Source organism: Dermacentor albipictus, unplaced genomic scaffold (genome assembly GCF_038994185.2).
Source record: "Dermacentor albipictus isolate Rhodes 1998 colony unplaced genomic scaffold, USDA_Dalb.pri_finalv2 scaffold_17, whole genome shotgun sequence".
NCBI classification, from domain to species: domain Eukaryota; kingdom Metazoa; phylum Arthropoda; class Arachnida; order Ixodida; family Ixodidae; genus Dermacentor; species Dermacentor albipictus.
In genome coordinates, this window is record NW_027225571.1 from 4,619,597 (window position 1) to 4,638,108 (window position 18,512).

Sequence of the window (18,512 nt, forward strand, 5' to 3'; positions counted from 1 at the left end):
AGCTTCAGCAGCAGGTTCGCACTTTGTCAGCAGAACCTGTCAAACCAAGGAACAAGAGGCGAAATTGAATACAGCCGCTGAACAACCTAGCATATGAGTAGCAAGAAAACAAAGTTGACAAGTTTTTAAATGGTTTTCGTTTGTCCACGCTCGATATGTAATAATTACGGTGAAGCATTATGCTACTCTGAGCAGGGTTTTTTTCTGGAAATGGGAGCCACAGACATAGTGGAAAACGAGGAAGTTATGCCACACGTATTGGTGAACAAATATTCCAAACATTCAAATCGTGAAACTATAATGTGCAATTTTGTCTTCGGCCTAATTATCCCAATTGACAAATTCAAATCTCATTCGAATAGTTTGAACTACATTCCATCTTCGTCAGCCTTGCAGGACGAAATATTAAACTGGAGAAGAAATGCTATATCGTTTATTCAGGCGACAGTGGATGCAAATCGCAAGAAGTTTCGTAGGAAAGCACCCAGTTGCTTAGGAAGCCAGAGCCTTTCAGGTAAACCACCGGTTAACTAGCAGTTAAATTTTGCTCATTTTGGAAAGGCTGTGCTTCATCAGAAGACCGCTGGAAAAGCACTCGATATTCCATCTGATGCGCTTTCAGCACCATTCAAAGCACATTCAATTGGCCTTAAAATTTACTATTCCCACACTGCTAATATTGACTTTTGGAAAACTGATTCTTTTATTGTGTTCGATGCCATGCTTTCCCTTTTTAGCCTGTACTTCACGCATTGATAAATATATATTTACATTTGCCATTGAATGAAATGCACTTACGGGGTCTATTATTTGCTTACGAATAGTACTGACAATACGACCAGCATGTTCTTTAAAGACACGCACGGCGCATGGGCTTCGAATAAGATTCGTATAAGCGTTAGGATGCATCGGGGAGCAGGTTAGTTCATCTAAACTCTACATATCAGGCCCAAACACCAAGTATATTTAATATCATGATTATTAACAAATAATTATGAAAATGCCAGTGTAGAGTATATGCAGGTCGAGTGTGAGCTACAAAGGCGCTCGCTCAGAAGAGACAGCGCTTGAAGCCTTAGTTGGAGGCAAAGGTTCAGCGGCCGCTCGGTAGTCCCAGGTTCACTACAATGCAATTTTCACATGAGCACATAGTGCCTTTGCAGAATCCATCCTTGTGTCCAATGGCCACGCACATGTTCTCGCACTCCACTTCAAAATCAGGACACACCAATCCGCTACCTGCACGAAGAAAGAAAGGAACGAGGATGTCTGTTCGGCATGTTGCAACTAAGTACACCTTAAGCAGCCCAACTTCGAACTTCCCCGTTCCACGAATTCTAGTTGGGGAATAAGCGGAACAGATGAGATTAAAACGAAAAAAGCCCCCTCTTCGACTGGTTTTACGACGCTCAAACGTAAACTTGCAGTCTCACTTCAAGGTTCCGACAGAAAATTTGTAAAATATTTCTGTGTGAAAGCAGTACTCCAAAGACAAGGACTATGTTTGTATATATTGTGACCACGAATTTGACTTTATGCTAATGTTACTTGTATTAGTACCCTCTCAGACACAATGGCTAGCCCTGTGCTGAGGTGCCCGAGGTTTCGGCATAAGTACATAGTGCTGTTGTATGACTACATATGTATGACTACATAGCGTATAACTACAAGACTCCCCTGCTTCGATTTCGCAATTGCAGGATGGGCCTAAAGTACATAGGTAAAATTTTAATTCACAGAACTTCCTTAATAGCTGACGGCGCATTCTCATTTGTGGTGCGAGAATAACGTTTTTCTCTGCAAGCTATTTAACTGGAGAGCCTTAAGTGCATATCGGCTACAGGTAGTAAACATTGGACTACACGGATATGATGTTAGAACAATGCATTTCACGCCTACGCGTTTCCAGTTGCTGCACAGTTGCCTATTTTTGATGAACGAATGCCAAAAAAGCAAACATCTTCACCCCCCCCCCCCCCCCAAAAAAAAGTGGACGACCAAACGTCACATTTAGGCGTATGGTTAAAAATAAAGGAAAAGAAAGGAAATGTCATGCTTGTCAGCAAGGTTTTAAAACAATAACTTTCATCGAACATAGCCCACATGGAAGTGAAATGGCGTGACAAGAAGTCATCTGCTTCAGACCTCGCCACATGATATCCCAAATAAAGCTACCTGGGTAGCCTCTTATGTACCATAAACCTCGACCTCCTTCACCAATGGGTTTTCTAGACGGACAGGTGCATCTTGAGAGGCTACGTGAAAGGGCGACTTTAAAGCCCGAAATCTGACGCCTGAAGGAGTTCACGGTGTACGTTTATATTGCAGTTTACAAAGCTGGCCTACCCGTCGTCAAACAATTTTTTAAGAAAGTGTGACACGCATTATCCGGAAGATGAAACCGGCGTTGCGTCCAGATGCACTGGACGTTATTTCTTTAGACCAAGTGAATTTTTTTTTAACACACAGGCATGAATAAACGCTGTTTAAGCGAAATGACGGGAAAAATATACTTGCAAGCTAGTGCTTTTTCTCTGTTCTCCATTTTCAAGAAGATTTTTTGTCAACCAGTTTCTGAAAATATTCCGCATAATTTAAAATTGTCCTTCAGAAAACGCCATGGCAGCATAGTTACCGCAGATTTGAACTTCCGCCGCGCCGCCGCATCATCGTCAAGTCAGACTCGGCGTTTCGCATATATTACCGCTAAAACATCTAATTTGCTGCTTTCGCGTGTAGTAGAAAACGTAAGTTCTAAAATATAAGCCCAGCGTTGCTTCAGAATGGCTCGCGTACAAACTTTTCGCAGCCTCTGAGACCGTCTCCTCCCGGTGGTTCAGTGGCAAGGGCATTCTATTCATGAGTCAGATACCTGGCTATGGGACCGACCACATTCCAATGGGGCGGCGGAAGGCAAGAACTCTCGTGCACCATAGGTGCACTCTAAAAAAAAAAAGAAAAGAAAAGAAAAACACGCAGTCAAAATTATTCCCGAGCACTCAGCTACGTCATTTTTACAGCCCCAATATTGGAACGCGGAATACAATCAATCAATCAATCAATCAATCAATCAATCAATCAATCAATCAATCAATCAATCAATCAATCAATCAATCAATCAATCAATCAATCAATCTTATCGAGTATGCGTCAGTTGCACACACAGAAATATCAAGGGTCGCAAAGAGCGACGCGTCACATATTTTTCTTCCAGCGTTGTGGGCATGATGCTGTTCTCTCTCGCGGCTGTCGCTGCGGGAAATGAAGAGGCACGTGCACACTTTTCTCGTCAACTCACCACATAAACGAGATTGTGAACGGGATTCGAGAGCGGAAATGATAAACTAGAAAAGCGCTGCAGTTGTTTCACATGAGGCAGCCCCGCAATGCAGCGTGCTCATAACGGGCCGGAACAGGAGAATCACGCGCATTATACGAATATTTCAGGGTGAACAGTGGACGAGCCTGTTATGCTGGCCCAGATGGACGTTTGGTACACGCGCTCAATAAAACGACAAGTACGCGAGGCGTATTTGCCCGCAGGTAGAATAAAATGAATTCGACGCATTGACAACCTGTGACCTGGCGAGTCGCGAGCTGAAATAAATTCTAGGGAGCGCCATTTCTCCCTAAGAATGAATCGCACAGATGCAGAGAGAGAGAGAGAGAGAGAGAGAGAGAGAGAGAGAGAGAAAAAACATTTATTTGTCATCAGATTGGGTGACTTCCTCGCAGGGTGGAACCCTTAGTTCAGGGCCCCATTGGCCCGCGCCACTCCGCGTGCCCGCCGGATCAGCCGTCGCTGCTCTTGCGGGTCGTAGCTGGTCAGCGCAGTCTCCCAGTAGGAAGGTGAAGGTGAAGGAATAGGGGAGTAGCCCGGAGGATGTGGGCACTCCCAGGTGCAATGATATATTGTGGGCTTTGCTCCACAATAGGGACAGTATGAGGGATATTGTGTGGGGTGGAAGAGGTGAAGATAAAAGAGGCAGGGAAATGAATTAGTTTGAAGCTGTCGCCACGCAACGGCATCTTCTCGATTAAGGGAATTATGTGGTGCAGGGAAGTGTCTCCTGGTATCTCTGTGATATTGTAGAGTTTCAGTGTAGTTCAGTGTTTCTGTCGGTGCGTCGTCTGGGTTGGACAGCTCTTCCAATGGCGCCCGGTTAGCGAGCTCTTTGGGCTACCGCATTAGCGCGTTCATTACCATGGAGAGAGGCGTGTCCAGGCGTCCAGATGATACGCACCCTGTGTAACGCTGTGGGGTGTAATGATGTAAGGATGCGGTGTGTGTAGGGTGTCACCCTCCCTTGTGCCAAAGTCCTACAGGTGGTCAGAGAATCAGTGACCACTGTGATAGGTCCATCCGGCGCCGGCATGGTTGAAGCGTGTACGATGGCTAGGGCAATAGCAGCCTCTTCCGCCGTGCCACTGTCCAAGTGTTGAGCGTGGCCGAAGCTCTCAAAATGTCTGCACTATCTAGTACGACTAGACATAGGGCACGTTTCCGTGGGTAGCGGGCCACGTCGGTGTCTAGGACTGGAGTGTTTGATGTGTCATCGCCAAATAGGCGAGCCAGAGCTTGTGCTCTTGCCTTTCGTCGACCTTTATGACGGTCAGGGTGCATATTCCGGGGAATTGGGGCCACATGGATTTTGTTGCGAATGCTAAGCGGAAGAAGTGTGCGGTTTTCCTGTTGTGGTTTTCTTGGTATTTGGTATCCTAGCCGGGATAGAATGTGGCACCCTTGCATTGTTCGTTGCAGACGTTGCAATTGGCTGTTAAGATGACCTTCAACTAGCTCGCGGATGGTGTTGTGCACCCAGCTGTTGTGCACCCAGCAGCTGCGTAGACGCATGTTGGGGTAGTCCCAGCGCTGCCTTTAGTGCCGTACGGAGGAGGGTGTCCATCTGGTGCATCTCAGTCTGAGTCAGATTATGATAGGGGAGGTGGTAGGTTAATCGGCTAATTATTAGGGCTTGCACAATTCGGAGTACGTCTTTTTCTTTCAGTCGTTGTCGGCGGTTTGTAATGCGCTTTATCATGTGCGTTATTTGGGTAAGTTGTTGCCGGAGCACGTGTAGGGTATGTGTGGCCTTCCCGTTGTGTTGTATGTGAAGGCGTAGTACACGTAGTCTGTCTACGCTTGGAATAACGTTGCCACTGCGATGCAATGTGATGGCGGGTGGAATATCGGCCCTGTTCCGTTTTTTTTAATACAAGCAGGAGCTCCGACTTCTCAGCTGCGCATGTAAGTCCTCCGGCTGTTGCATACTCTTCAACTATATTTACGGCTTCCTGTAGTGCGTCTTGAATAGCGCCGTCTGACCTTGTGGCAAGGGCATTCTATTCATGAGTCAGATACCTGGCTATGGGACCGACCACATTCCAATGGGGCGGCGGAAGGCAAGAACTCTCGTGCACCATAGGTGCACTCTAAAAAAAGAAGAAAAGAAAAGCCGGTGAAACAGCTTCTACGCATCTGGCCGTGCATTGATAAAGAGCCTTCTCTGCTGCCCAGAACTCTTTATAAATTCGTGTGAATGGCGAAGTACAGGAATATACAGAAGTTGTCAAAGTTAGCAGGTAGATCCTCACTTGGGAAAAATAAAAATAAATTCCGAAAAAAGCGCGGAATGAATTGGACTGTGCTGGCGACTGTATCACGCTCGAAAAAACAGCTTTAAGCTCGCGCAAAACGTTGTGAAAATTGAACGTATAATTATAGATACAGCTCAGCTACCGAAAAAAGAAAATGGCCGACGCCCCAAAGAGTAAAAACGGGTCAAAAATTCACAAACGATTACGATACTCTCTCATGCGAAATTTGAGAGCAGCTCTATACGCGTTTTCATTTCGCGATATGTTGGCTGGCGTGGAGAGTATGTTTCCTGCGGCACGTTGCAAACGGAGCGAAGTGTGGCGCGACTGCCTCGCCAATCGGGAAATCGCGAGAGGCAGCTCGTCGGTGACGTGTGGGCGGGATTCACGCCAGCCGCCGTCGACAGGCCCGCGCTTATGCGGCGCTTTGTTTCCATATATGGTAATGGTGGACGCATGGGTCGCGTGCCTTCGGTGAACAGATGACGGCGCGCTACTCTGGTGCCATCTCGTAGCGGTTGTCGCCGCAGAGCCCGTCTTGTGCGGCACTACGCTTCTCACATTTTCGCCATACCTCCCTCCTCCACTTTTCGCCTCACGGTTCCGCTGTACCCTCCTCCTCCGCTTTCCTCTTCGCGCTCTCTTCGCTATCGCTATCGCCGACTTCCACTGCCTAAAGCGCTCCGCGTTCGCTCTTTCATTCTTCGCTGTGCTAGTTCGCTCGGTTACGCCAACGTTCAACGCAGGAACGGGCGCCTAAGAGCTGCGCTAGAAAAAATATAATGTTTATGAGGGCTGCGACAGAGCTGTCTTGATGATTGGGGACAAGAATCGGTATCAAAGCGAAGCAATGACTTGATTACAAAATTTGACTATTGATTTCATGACCAGGGTGTGTTATAGACAATAAATTTTTTTTATAGAACGGCTATGGCCGTGAGAAGCCTGTTGTTTTCCAATACAAGCTGTACAGCGAGGCGGAAATACTTCGCCTCTGCTAGAGTTACTTTAAAAGACTAATTAGCAAAAATTCAGTTAGTAATTTTTTTTACTATTGACTTTAGGGCAGTTGCTTACATAGAAAACTTGTAGGGCGTCAGCATTTACGGCACACACAAATTCCATAAATAACAAAAATCGAACGTAGTTTGAGATATTCATCGAAACTGGAGGCCAAATCCATGCAATATCGAGACTGAGCGCATCGCGACCTGTTGTGCGTCATACGGCAACACCCCGCAAAGAAGTGTGGGGTGAAGTAATGATCATCTCATAAGAACTGCTTAAATGCATCAGAAGTAAAAAAAAAGAATACAAAAGATGCACTTCAGTGCATGCAGAAAATGTTCATTCTGGTTGCGTATGCAAGCCAATTGTGTCCCTACAAAGCTGACTCAGAGCTTGGGCGTTGTTCTCTTATAAAATAACACCTTAAAACAGATGTGAACGGACTTGAGCTATTGCATATTTTTGCACTCAGACCGGCACATTATATACACATTGACAATATGTGCAAACCCTATTACGTTCACATGCAGGACGTCCACCAACCTTCCACCAGTGCCCCATCGGGTGAGGAGGGAAGTGCTGCAGGTATCGTAATGAAGATGTGCCAATTTTCTGTTCTGGCAACGCTTGAAGTTCCGTCACCGACAGGTGAAAAGTCACAAGCGCCAGCATCGACTCTGTTTTCGGCGTCGCACGAGTCTGTGGAGTCTCGGGACGTTTTGGAATCTCTTGAATCACCCGTGCTTCAAGAAGTGCTGGTTCTTGCGGCTTATGAGGCATACCACAGCAGGCTGCAGTCACAAGCGTCGTTCGCTTCAGCAGGCAGTCGCAAGCTGCACACGTTGGGAAGCATTGCTTCTGAAGTGACAACGTCAAGTGGAAGGAAAAGGAAAAAGAAAGAGGAGAGTCAGTTACTATTAGAGGAATTAGGCAATGTTTGAAGTGCAATCAAAAGATTCAAATCAAAGGACGACCTCGAACTTTTGCTGTCTCTCTGCTCAAACACATGAGAAAGCTCAGTGAGGATAAGCATCTCGATATGAACACTAAATTGATGCAAGTAGTAAAATAATTCAAAGATTAATGTTATTTCATGTATAACTTTTGTATACTAAAGCCAAGAGACAGTGAAACAAAGGAAATCATTGAGGAATTTATTTATCTTATATTGAAATGGAGGCACAAGGAAAAATGAAAGTGGATGAAAAGATAAATTTCCATTGATGGGAGACGAACCCACAGCCTTTGAATTATGCTTGCATTTCTTTGCCAATTGAGCTGCAGCAATGGCTATTCTTCTGTAAACTTTCTTGAGCATGTATGTATGTGTATGTGCTAGATCTCGCCCTGGTAGTGTTAGCCAGTGCTACTCGTGCAACAACACTCCCCAAAGCCTAATTTAGTACACATCAATACTCTAGGAAATTGATGGTGGAATAGCCTCCACTGTAGTTCAATTGGTTTTGGGTTTAGCTCCCACCAATGGCAAGTTTATATTTTGTCCACTGTCGTTTCCCTTCTCCTTGTGACGCCGACATTATAAATAAAACGACAGTTATTTTCCTCTATGCTTTTCTATGTTTCCTTGTCTGTTGTCATATCAAAGCTCCTCAGGTCTTCTTTTTTGTTCATTTTACATTGTGTTGTATTCGCATATTTGTGCGTAATTATTTAAGAACTTCGTAAATTTGATATCTGTGGGCCTGGTTGGTTGGCCATTGCTGCTGTAGAGATGTGTGAACATGTTTTAGCAACCCACCTATGAGAGAGAAACAAGCACTGACTTCCAACTAAAGGTTTGTTGTTGCAAGACAGGTGTTTATCGCTTTCATCTGTCCTTACTCATTGAACCTGTCTTGCAGCAATGAACCTTTTCGAGTTCACCACCTGTGCATGCAGAGTTTGTGCATGCACCTACGGGTGCCTGTACATGCCTGTAAAGAAAAAGAAATGTAATAGACCTTCAACCAGTACCCATTGGAAATTTCAATTATATGCTGCAAGTTGCAAAGCGTTGTGTCGGGGCGTTCTAGCGCCGCAAGCATTTTTCAAATTGTCTTAATATTAGAAGAAATAGCAAAAAGTGAAAAGTCTTGCCACCACCTAGCCGCGAGGCCAGGTTCACTGCCAACACAGACAACCACTCCTTCTCCCACAACTAGGGTCCACAAGCCACATTCCTTGCTCTACTTTTTTTTTTGCTGTTGCATGGCCCACTTCCAGAGTTGGCTTTGCATGTTGTGCATTGCATGTTTGGCCAAAGTCTTTCTAAGTAATCAATGACATTGAAGGCAGTGTGTAAATGAGGCATTTGTGCATATGACTCTGCTTCTCCGGCAGAAAGCAGGGCTACCTGACAGGAGGCGGGAACAACATGTGAGTTTTAAAAAATTCTTAAGCTTATAAAAATGTAAGAAATTTCTGCTGTTGTCACGCTGTGCGCCAGTTTAATACTTTCCAGACACGATCGACACAATATGACTTACATAGCACTGCAGAGTCTAGCAGTCTCAATACCCATATGCTAAGCCAACGTAACGTCTTTTATATCTTGTCCGGATGCCAAGTAGCTGGAATGCAAGTTGGAAAAAGATTAGTACCCATGTCTCAATTCTTGTTTGCACATTATTTATGATGAGAGGACTTTTCTTGACAATGATCTCTACGGCTGTGGGGGCACTTTTTGGGTGATATACGATCAAAATTCATTTGTGAAGATTAGCTACCATCTTTGTTTAATACTACATGTGCAAGCATTCCTCAGTGCATTTTTTACACGTTGCGCAAGGTCAAAAGCGCTGAGGTAGCTTTTGTGCAATTAAGTTAGCCATAACTGCTACACTGATGATGCGCTAAGTGGAAACTTTCAGTCTCTGTCATCATGTAATAATTTTTTTTTTCAGGTATCTTTTTCACGCGCATTGTCAGTAGCTTCATTACTGTTTCTCTTGTTTTGTATCAGCGTTTTGTGTCGCATTCTTTATTTATGAGTTAATGAATATTTAGTTGTGTATAATGAACTAGATTATGTATTAGTATTTTTTATGCACGCTCATCGTCAGTTGTTTTGTTCTTTCTTTTGTTTTGCTTCAATGTTCTGTGACGCCGTCCTGATTTGGTTGCCAAAAGGCGGTGAGCAGTATTATGTAAATAAATAAAATAAAATAAAATAAATGATACATCAAATGACAAAGAAACGGTGTTCTTCGGCATTCCTCCAATCGCATATTATTTCTGCAGGGGCACCTATCCTTTACAAACCTCAATGCTATAACAAGTCGTTCTCAAGGCTCCAGGGATTTCTCGAATGTGGTGCTGCCACGTGAGGTCCTCTGCGACAAAGCTCAATAGCTTATCAAAAAGTAGTGGCGTCTTGCGAAAGAACTTGTAGAAAAATCCGTGGTCATCCTGACGCACCCCTTGCATCTGCAAAAAATGGTGAATTATTACTTGACAGAAGGCCCGTGCCCTACCCTCATGCACGCGCAGGTATCAGGAGCTGTACACTTTTCGCTTACACAGGCGCATAGCCCCTAGCCATGATTAACTTTACCCCCTGCTTTGTTTGTATGCTTGAATACAAACAGCATGTCGGCAAAACAGGAGAGCCAGTCAATGTTAGATTCAACAAAAGTCGTGCGGCTACGGCCAAGAAACTTTCGAAATCAGTCACACAGCATTTTAACCTGCCTAGGTAACAACTTAATTACGTTACATTTCATAATCCACAGTCTTTTTCTTTTTTATTGCGATAAAGACTTGCCCTTAAGGCATAATTCTTGATGCGTATATGTGTATTATATGTGTGCTGTGAGGCCTGTGTTGTGTATGAATTGAAGCAGTATTCCACAGTCACACTTCTGAGAGACAGAAAATATAGGAAATCCTATCTCATCCACAAGCTTCATATATGACAACCAACACGTATAGAAAGGTGTTCTTGAATCCATGTGCTATACTAATGGCACAAATATAACTAGCAGTCCTTAACATTTTTGTAAAGGTGTGCTAATACTGAAGAGTAAATTTAGAAATGAATATCGAATCAAATGAAGAAAAAATAAGCTGCATGTCAAATAAAATATCGAATAGCAGAACATTTATTACGAAACTTAATCTTTACACATTTTGTGCAAGAGGGTGCTACACAAGCTCTGTATAAACTGTATGGCCTACTGTTAATAATGAAGGGAGCTCCAAATTAGTATTCCAGCACTGGTTACACCTCTGTTTTAGTATATGACGGTCTGGAAAATACTTCTTTTATTAATATATTGTCTGTTGAATAGAATCCAGTGCTTCTTCCCCCCTGAAGCTGAAGAATTAGTGACGCTATGTTGTACGTCATACACAGGTTAGACAAACGGCTATTGAAACGGCGTGAAGTATGGTCACCGCGTATCCAACATACGATCTGCGTGCCTCCGGCGGCTAATCAACCCGATCTTCGCCTATGCTTTCGCGCTTTCCGAAGTACACCCTGCTCTTGTCGTTTCCTCCGTTCGCGTACGTCACGTTATCGTTTCGATCGGTGCTGCCAACCTGGACGACCCTTGCACCGACGACGCGGTGCTGTTCTGCGAATAGTGACGTTCGCGCGCGGGGAGTACGATCCCCGCATTACTATTTTAACCCTTTCACTTATGTCTCCTATATGCCCGCACTTAAAAACTCTGATAAGTAATTGCTCTCCTGACGAAGATAAGTCCCCATGTCCAAACACTGGCTCCTAGTTCTACAACTGTAGAGCATCGAAAGAAGATAAGTTACTCACAGCCGTAAAATCCTCCTTCATTAAGCCGTTGAAAGACGGGCTGGACCCACCAACGTCGCTGCAGACACTTTCTGCGCTCCCGTCGCCTTTGCAAGAGCAGCAGCAGCAAAATCTTCTTTCTCATGTGGCACATTGCGGGCAGAGAACGCTGAAGCTGGCGAGGCAAGCGGATAAGCAGAAGCTCGACAGCAACGTCGTGCGTGGTTGCGTACAGATGTCAGCTGCAGTTGTGAGCAAGCAGACGCTATCGCGCGTGATGTTGATCATTGATGTAGCTTTGCTTGCCATAAGGATGCGTAGATACAAACGGCGTGCACTTCTGAACTTAAAAACAATGTACTAGCTCTGACATTGATAAATTAAATAAAAATGGCTAGCCATAACGAAATTAAAGATAAACTTTTCTCAAAGCCAAAGACGAACGTCTCCGCCATCGCTGGTCTGTCAGCCCTGTGCTACGTGCAGTGAAGCGCGCACGTGTGCGCGTATCGTGTGGCTGGCCACCCTTCCCTTCATCACCCGCGTACGCACTCGGAGACGCGCATACCGTGCTACGTGTGGTTGGGCCTTAGGTCGCCGTTTAAACAAATGCCTAAGGCACTAATAAAATGTTAATTAATGAATTTTTAATTAGTCCACTGAAGCTCACGGGAAAGTATGTCCACCTAGCCTAGGAATTCGTTTTCGAATATACCATGTTCGCTGCACTTATAGCCGTTTTATAAAAAATATGTGTTGTCTAAAAACCTTTATATATATATATATATATATATATATATATATATATATATATATATATAATGAATTAAAGTACAACTTAATCGAAATGAAAGTGGATGGAAAAACAACTTGCCGCAGGTGGGGAGCGATCCCACAACCTTCGCATTACGCGTGCGATGCTTTACCAATTGAGCAACCGCGGCGCCATTTCCCCATCCACTTTCTGCGGTATTTATGCGTTACTACTAGACCTAACCCTGGGAGTGTTAGCCAGCGCCAGCACTCGCAAACCTTGGCGGCGGATGTGGAACATCCTTTCTGCCGCAGGCGTCACGAGAAAGTGATCTTCTTGTCTGAAGGCAACTGGTCAGTAAACGCACACATGCAACCTGAAGGCATCAATATTGCCGGATTCGAGACCCTCATTGCGTAATAAATGAGAAGAAAGGAGGTTAACCAAGGGGCCCGATTTTGTGCCTTCACACAAAAGGATCACGTGCACGTGGCGCCTGCGGCACATAGGATGTTCCCCATCCACCGCCAAGGTTTGCGAGTGGTGGCGCTGGCTAGCACTGCCCGTGCCGATTTAGGCACCACTGGCCTCCTTGAAGCCCTTGGGTTCAGTGAGAGCAGGGGAAAGGAAGGAAGGAAGGAAAAAGTGGAGAAGGAAAGGTAGGGAGGTTAACCAGTTTGGCTTAACCGGTTTGCTACCCTACACATGGGAGAGGGATGGGGGAGATTAAAGATGGGGAAGGGGGAGAGGGAGAGAGAGCACATAGCACAGCACACACACATCGTCCGTTGGAGTCCATCAATCTGGCATGGTACGCGACGTCACTCTCACAGCCGCTTGTCCAATCCCGTCTCTTTCAAAAACCGAAGTAGTCCCTTTGTCGCCTTCACCTGCGATATCTTCTGTCGGCGGCATGTGAAAATCGTGTCGAGGGACAATGGTCTACTGTCAAGGCGCGCTAGAACAGATGCCAGGGACTGTCGCTGAACATTATATTCAGGACAGTCGCACAGAGCATGTTCCAGCGTCTCCTCGCAAAGACAGGCATTTCAGAGATCGTTGTCGGCCATTCCAATGCGGAAGGAGTAAGATTTAGTGAAATCCACCCCTAGCCATAAGCGATAAAGCAGAGTCGCCTCTCTTCGACGCAGTCTAGTTTGCATATAGAGATGCATCAAAGAGGGCAGGTGGTATTGACGGTTGCTCTGGGTGGTCTGGCTGTTTGGTGTGCACCATAGAGATAGCGTGATCTCATGTGCAAACACTCGAAGTCTGCTAGCTGCGTCGGATCGTGAAAGCGGTATGGCCTCTTCTTGTGCGTCTTCAAGAGCTGCCCGAGCGCCATTATCGGCGTCTTCATTTCCACTGACGCCGCAGTGACTTGGCAGCAACTGAAACGTCACGTGGTGTCCTTTCTCCTGTGATGTATGGAGTAGGCATCTAATATCGAATACGAGCTGTTCGAATGGCCCGCGATGCAGAGCTGATAGTACAGATTGTAGGGCTGCCTTTGAATCGCTGAAGATTGACCATTGTCGAGGTGGCTCCCGATTGACGACACGAAGTGCAGCGCGAAGAGCAGCTAGTTCAGCAGATGTCGATGTTGTTGGGTGGTCAGTCCTAAAGCTGATGGTAATAGCTTTTGCTGGGACAACCACAGCACCGGACGAACACTGGATGTTTGTGGAACCATCTGTATAAATGTGTTCCCTGTCCGCGTACCTCTCGTGCAGAAGAAGCAGAGACAGTTGTTTCAGCACAGGTGACGACAGTTCAGACTTTTTTCCGATTCCTGGTACACAGAGATGGACTGCAGGGCTGATAAGACACCAAGGGGGTATCGATGGTTTAGATGCAGCGGTGAAGCCCGATGGAAGTTTGTCGTTGTATTTGATGATAGTTTTAGCGAATGATGATTGGTGCCTGTCTGAAGGTAGTGCTGCAAGGTGGTGATAGGTGGCACGTGCAAAATGTCTGATGTGCGTTCTCAGAGCTTCCACCGTAATGTGAGTTCGCATTGGATGGTCCCGAGCAATCGCAAGAGTTGCCTCTGTTGAGGTGCATCTGGGCAAACCAAGGCAGACTCTGAGTGCTTGAGCTTGTGCTGCCTGCAGAACACGAATATTTGTCTTGCAGGTGTTGGTCAGTACAGGTAGACTATATCTTAGAAAACCGAGAAAGAGAGCTCTGTAGAGTTTAAGCATTGCGTCTACTGACATCCCCCACGTCTTTCCTGCCAAGTATTGAAACAACTGGGAAGTTGCTGTCAGGCGCCGTTTCATGTAGGCCACGTGCGGGCTCCAACAGAGGTCTCGGTCAATAATTACGCCAAGGAATCTGTGGGTTCGGACATAGGAAATGGTCCGCCCATTGATTGAGATGATATAAGGTGTCATCGGTTTGCGAGTAAATGCTACTAGTGCGCATTTTTCTGGTGATATGCTGAGACCCTGTTTACACAAGCAGTTCGCTGTCAAAGTGGCCGCTCTTTGAAGTCGCGCACGTATCTGAGGACGTGTGACTGCCGAAGTCCACACACAGATGTCGTCAGCGTATATTGAAATTTTGATGGTAGTTGGCAAGTACTCAGCAAGTCCAACAAGAGCGAGGTTGAATAGCGTCGGGCTGAGAGCACCGCCTTGAGGAACGCCCCTGCTGGTATAGCGTCGCGTAGTTGGGTCATCGTCAGTTAACACAAAGAATGATCTTGCAGATAGGTAGCTTGCAATCCACAAAAAAACTCGACCACCTAGGCCAACCGTCGCAAGGGCGTCGAGAATGGCCTCATGTAATACGTTATCGTATGCCCCTTTCACATCTAGGAATAAAGCTGCAGATAAACGCTTACGGGACTTTTCGTGCTGGACATATGAAACGAGATCAACTACATTGTCGATAGAAGAGCGGTCACGTCGGAAACCAGCCATGAAAATCGGATAAATCTTGTAGTATTCAAGGTACCATTCCAGGCGGCCAAGGATCATCCGTTCCATTATCTTTCCTACACAGCTGGCCAGCGCTATTGGGTGGTAAGAGGTGAGTTCTAATGGGGATTTGCCCTGCTTTAAGAGTGGCACCAGGCGGCTTACTTTCCATTCGTCAGGAACATTTCGCTCCTGCCATGAGGAGTTGTAAAGGCTCAACAACTCCATCCGTGCGGACTCTCCGAGATAGCACAAGGCCCGGTATGATATACCATCCGGACCCGGAGATGATGAGCGCCTGCAGAGAGCTAGAGCCGCTTCGAGCTCCTCCATTGTAAAAGGAAGGTCCATGCGGCCATCACGGGAATTGGGGACGTCAGCTCGGGCTGGAGGATCTGGACGAGTCGCTTGGTCTGCGATCCGCGCACAAAAGTCTTCTGCGACATCGATGTCTTGCCGCCCTTGGAAAAGCGCTAGCGCCTTGAATGGGAAACGCCGTTCCGGAAGGCAACGCAGACCTTGCACCGTTTTCCAAATGTGAGACAGTGGCTTGCGGGGGTCGAGTTTCTGGCAAAACGTTGCCCAACGTTCTGACGCTAATCTATCCATACTACGCTGAATCTTCTTTTGCATCCTCCTGGCTGCCCTAAGGTCATGAATTGATTTTGTACGCCGATGTTTTTTTTTCATTGGGGGGGCGGGAGCTAGTCAAGCTGTCTGTTACAGCTTTTTTTCCCTTACCTCCCCCATCACGTTGATGGAAATAAATAAAGGTTATTATTATTATTATTATATCGACGTTCCGCCCGGCGACGAAGCGCTCGAAGGCGCTCTAATTCTATGTCGAAGTCATTCCGCGTGGAAGAGGTCGTCATCATGCGAGTGGCGTTTTGCATCGTCATTTTGATCGTTTGCTCTAACCCTGATGGTAGGCCCTCGCGGCAGGCATCTTCCATCTCAGATTTGAAGTTGGCCCATTGAATCGTCCGAATGGTATTCCGTAAGCCTGATCTAGACGACAAGCCTTTGATGTTCAGATAGGTGGGAATGTGGTCACTCCCATGTGTCTCAATGTCTGGAAACCACTTCACACATCTGGCGAGAGAGTTGGAGACGAAAGCAAGGTCGAGGCAGCTGCCGTATGTCACGCCTCGAAGAAAGGTGGGGCTACCATCGTTCAGGAGAGTAAGGCCATAATTGTGGGCGATGCTTGCTAATCTTCGTCCTCTTGCATTTGTCCTTGTACTTCCCCATGCTGGGTGGTGTGCATTGAAATCTCCTATGATGACCCATGGGGCGGGACAAACACTCAAGATATCCGCAAATCTTTTGGTATCGAAATTGCAGGAAGGCGATATATACACGCCTATGAGAGTAAACAAGAGTTTGTTCTTTTTAACTGTGATGCATATATATTGATTGTCGTCGTGGGGCGCAATTGGTTGCAAAACATAGGTGAGTTCACGACGAACAAAAATGACGATTTTGCTGCATGCACCATTTGTTGATGACATGATAAATTCGTATCCTCACAGTCTTATTGATTTCGACAAGTTGGGCTTGCAAATGACGATGAGGGGAAACAGATTGGTGTACACAAACTGCCGAAAATCTGAAATTCGTGATTTTAGCCCTCTGGCGTTCCAGTGGATGACGGACGCAGCCTTGACTTCTTTCCGGAAGGATGGGGTATGGGTAGCCATCTTTCTAGTTGAAGGATGCAAGCACTGGGCTTAAGGCGTCAAGCACTTTAAGTGCGTTTTGAGCACAGGGTGTCCCGATGTCCACTAAAATTGCTCGAATGGCCTCCATGAGAGAACGTAGCACCGAGATGACTTGGCGGTCTGTTTTAGGTGAATCGTCCATGGCCGGAGAAGGATCAGGTGGGACCCCGACCTTCTGAGGTTCCTTCGCAAGGGAGCGGCTTGGTAGCGTAGGCCATTCCTCTAAAGATAGAGTCTTTTCTGCTTCCTTCGTGGAAGTTGTGGGCCTTGTCGCGGCGTGACTAACTGGCACCGCAGTGGAGTGGGTACTGTCACTTCGCGCATGCGCATTCTTCGAAGACGTACGATGGCGCCTACGTCGTCGCCGACGCCGGACTACTTCGGCTGCCTCCCTGTGGGCAGAATTGTCTCTGGCCATTTGCTTAAGAACCGCGCGCTCCCTCTTGATGCGGGGACAGTCCTTCGAGGAGGCCGCGTGAGGGGCGCTACAGTTGACGCACTTCAGGACCGTGGCACCGCAGGTCTGTTCTGCATGAGGTTCAGCGCAACGGGGACACAGTAGCGAGTTGGGACACACGCCTTTGACGTGTCCTAGCCTGAAACACTGATGGCATTGAAGCGGCTTCTGGATGAATGGTCGAACCGGATGACGGAAATGTCCGACTTTAACGTGGGATGGGATAAAATCCGCCTTGAATATTACTTTTACGCAGCGTGTATTCCCAAGACGGCGCACTTGCGTAATGATCGTGCCTTCGTATGCCGGCTTGATGAGGCTAGGTAAGTCATCATTGGGAATGGCAATGTCAATGTCGTAAATCACACCGGCTATGGATGTGTCGTCGATCGAGATAAAGGGGCGCATTTTGATTCCGTCTAGCTCTGTGATTTCTTGGAGCTTTCCAAGCGCACTCGCGTTGCACACGTCTATGGCGAGTATACTCTTGCGTGGATTTATTCTTATGTCTTTAATTTGATCCGGCACCGCACATTCCAGAAAAATGGATAGGGCTTGCCTGTTCAGCAATCGTAGGTTGCTTGACGGTTCTGTCGGCATAAAGATGATGACGTGTGGCCAGCGCGCAGGCTTTGTCTTCACAGTCGTTGTGCTCGCAGGAGTTGACGGCGCTGTGTTGGCGATTTTTCTCCTCGCCCTCTTACTCCGGACGGGTATGAAGCCGTCGTCGGATGAGTCGTCTTCCGACATAGAGTACAGCTCGGTGTCTTCGGTGTCACTGGGGGAGCCAACTCGCTTCCTTGCGGTTGACGGCCGTGATGACTTCTGGCCAGGCGGGTCTCTGGCATGCTCCGCGTCCATGGCCGCAAGATGGGGAGGCGAGGCACCTCGAATAGCGAAGATTTCACCAAAAATTCGCAGAGCACAGAAACAAGTGTTCTGCCAAGAAGACACTAGTAAGACATTAGTAAGAGGCGATTGGAGGATTGGTGGAAGAACAGTAGGGAAACGACAAAAGACGGAGACGTACAAAAGCACAGTTCGCAATAGGGGATCAGAAAATTTGGTTGTGGGAGTTCATAGTTGTTTTTCTTCTTTTTTTCTGGTTTAACGTGAGTAGGACATTATGCACTATAATAAGAAGAGCTTGGTGACGCAACCCACCACGTCGTTCCACAGGGGACACTCATAACATCGATCCATCCATGCAGGGTTAATACTTATAGTAAAAACAGAAGTACCCAAGAAAGTGGATGGAAAATGGCGCCGCGGTAGCTCAACTGGTAGAACATCG

The 18,512-nt window shown here is 46.5% G+C and overlaps 1 long non-coding RNA gene across 1 annotated transcript in view; it reads right to left on the reverse strand.

The window, feature by feature from the left end:
• Positions 1 to 495: 495 nt before the first annotated feature.
• Positions 496 to 18,512, reverse strand: part of LOC139052020 (uncharacterized) — a 37,812-nt gene continuing 19,795 nt past the window's right edge. The window contains exon 3 of the long non-coding RNA XR_011509657.1: positions 496 to 1,239. This is a non-coding gene — a long non-coding RNA (uncharacterized lncRNA). The remainder of the gene's footprint in view (positions 1,240 to 18,512) is intronic.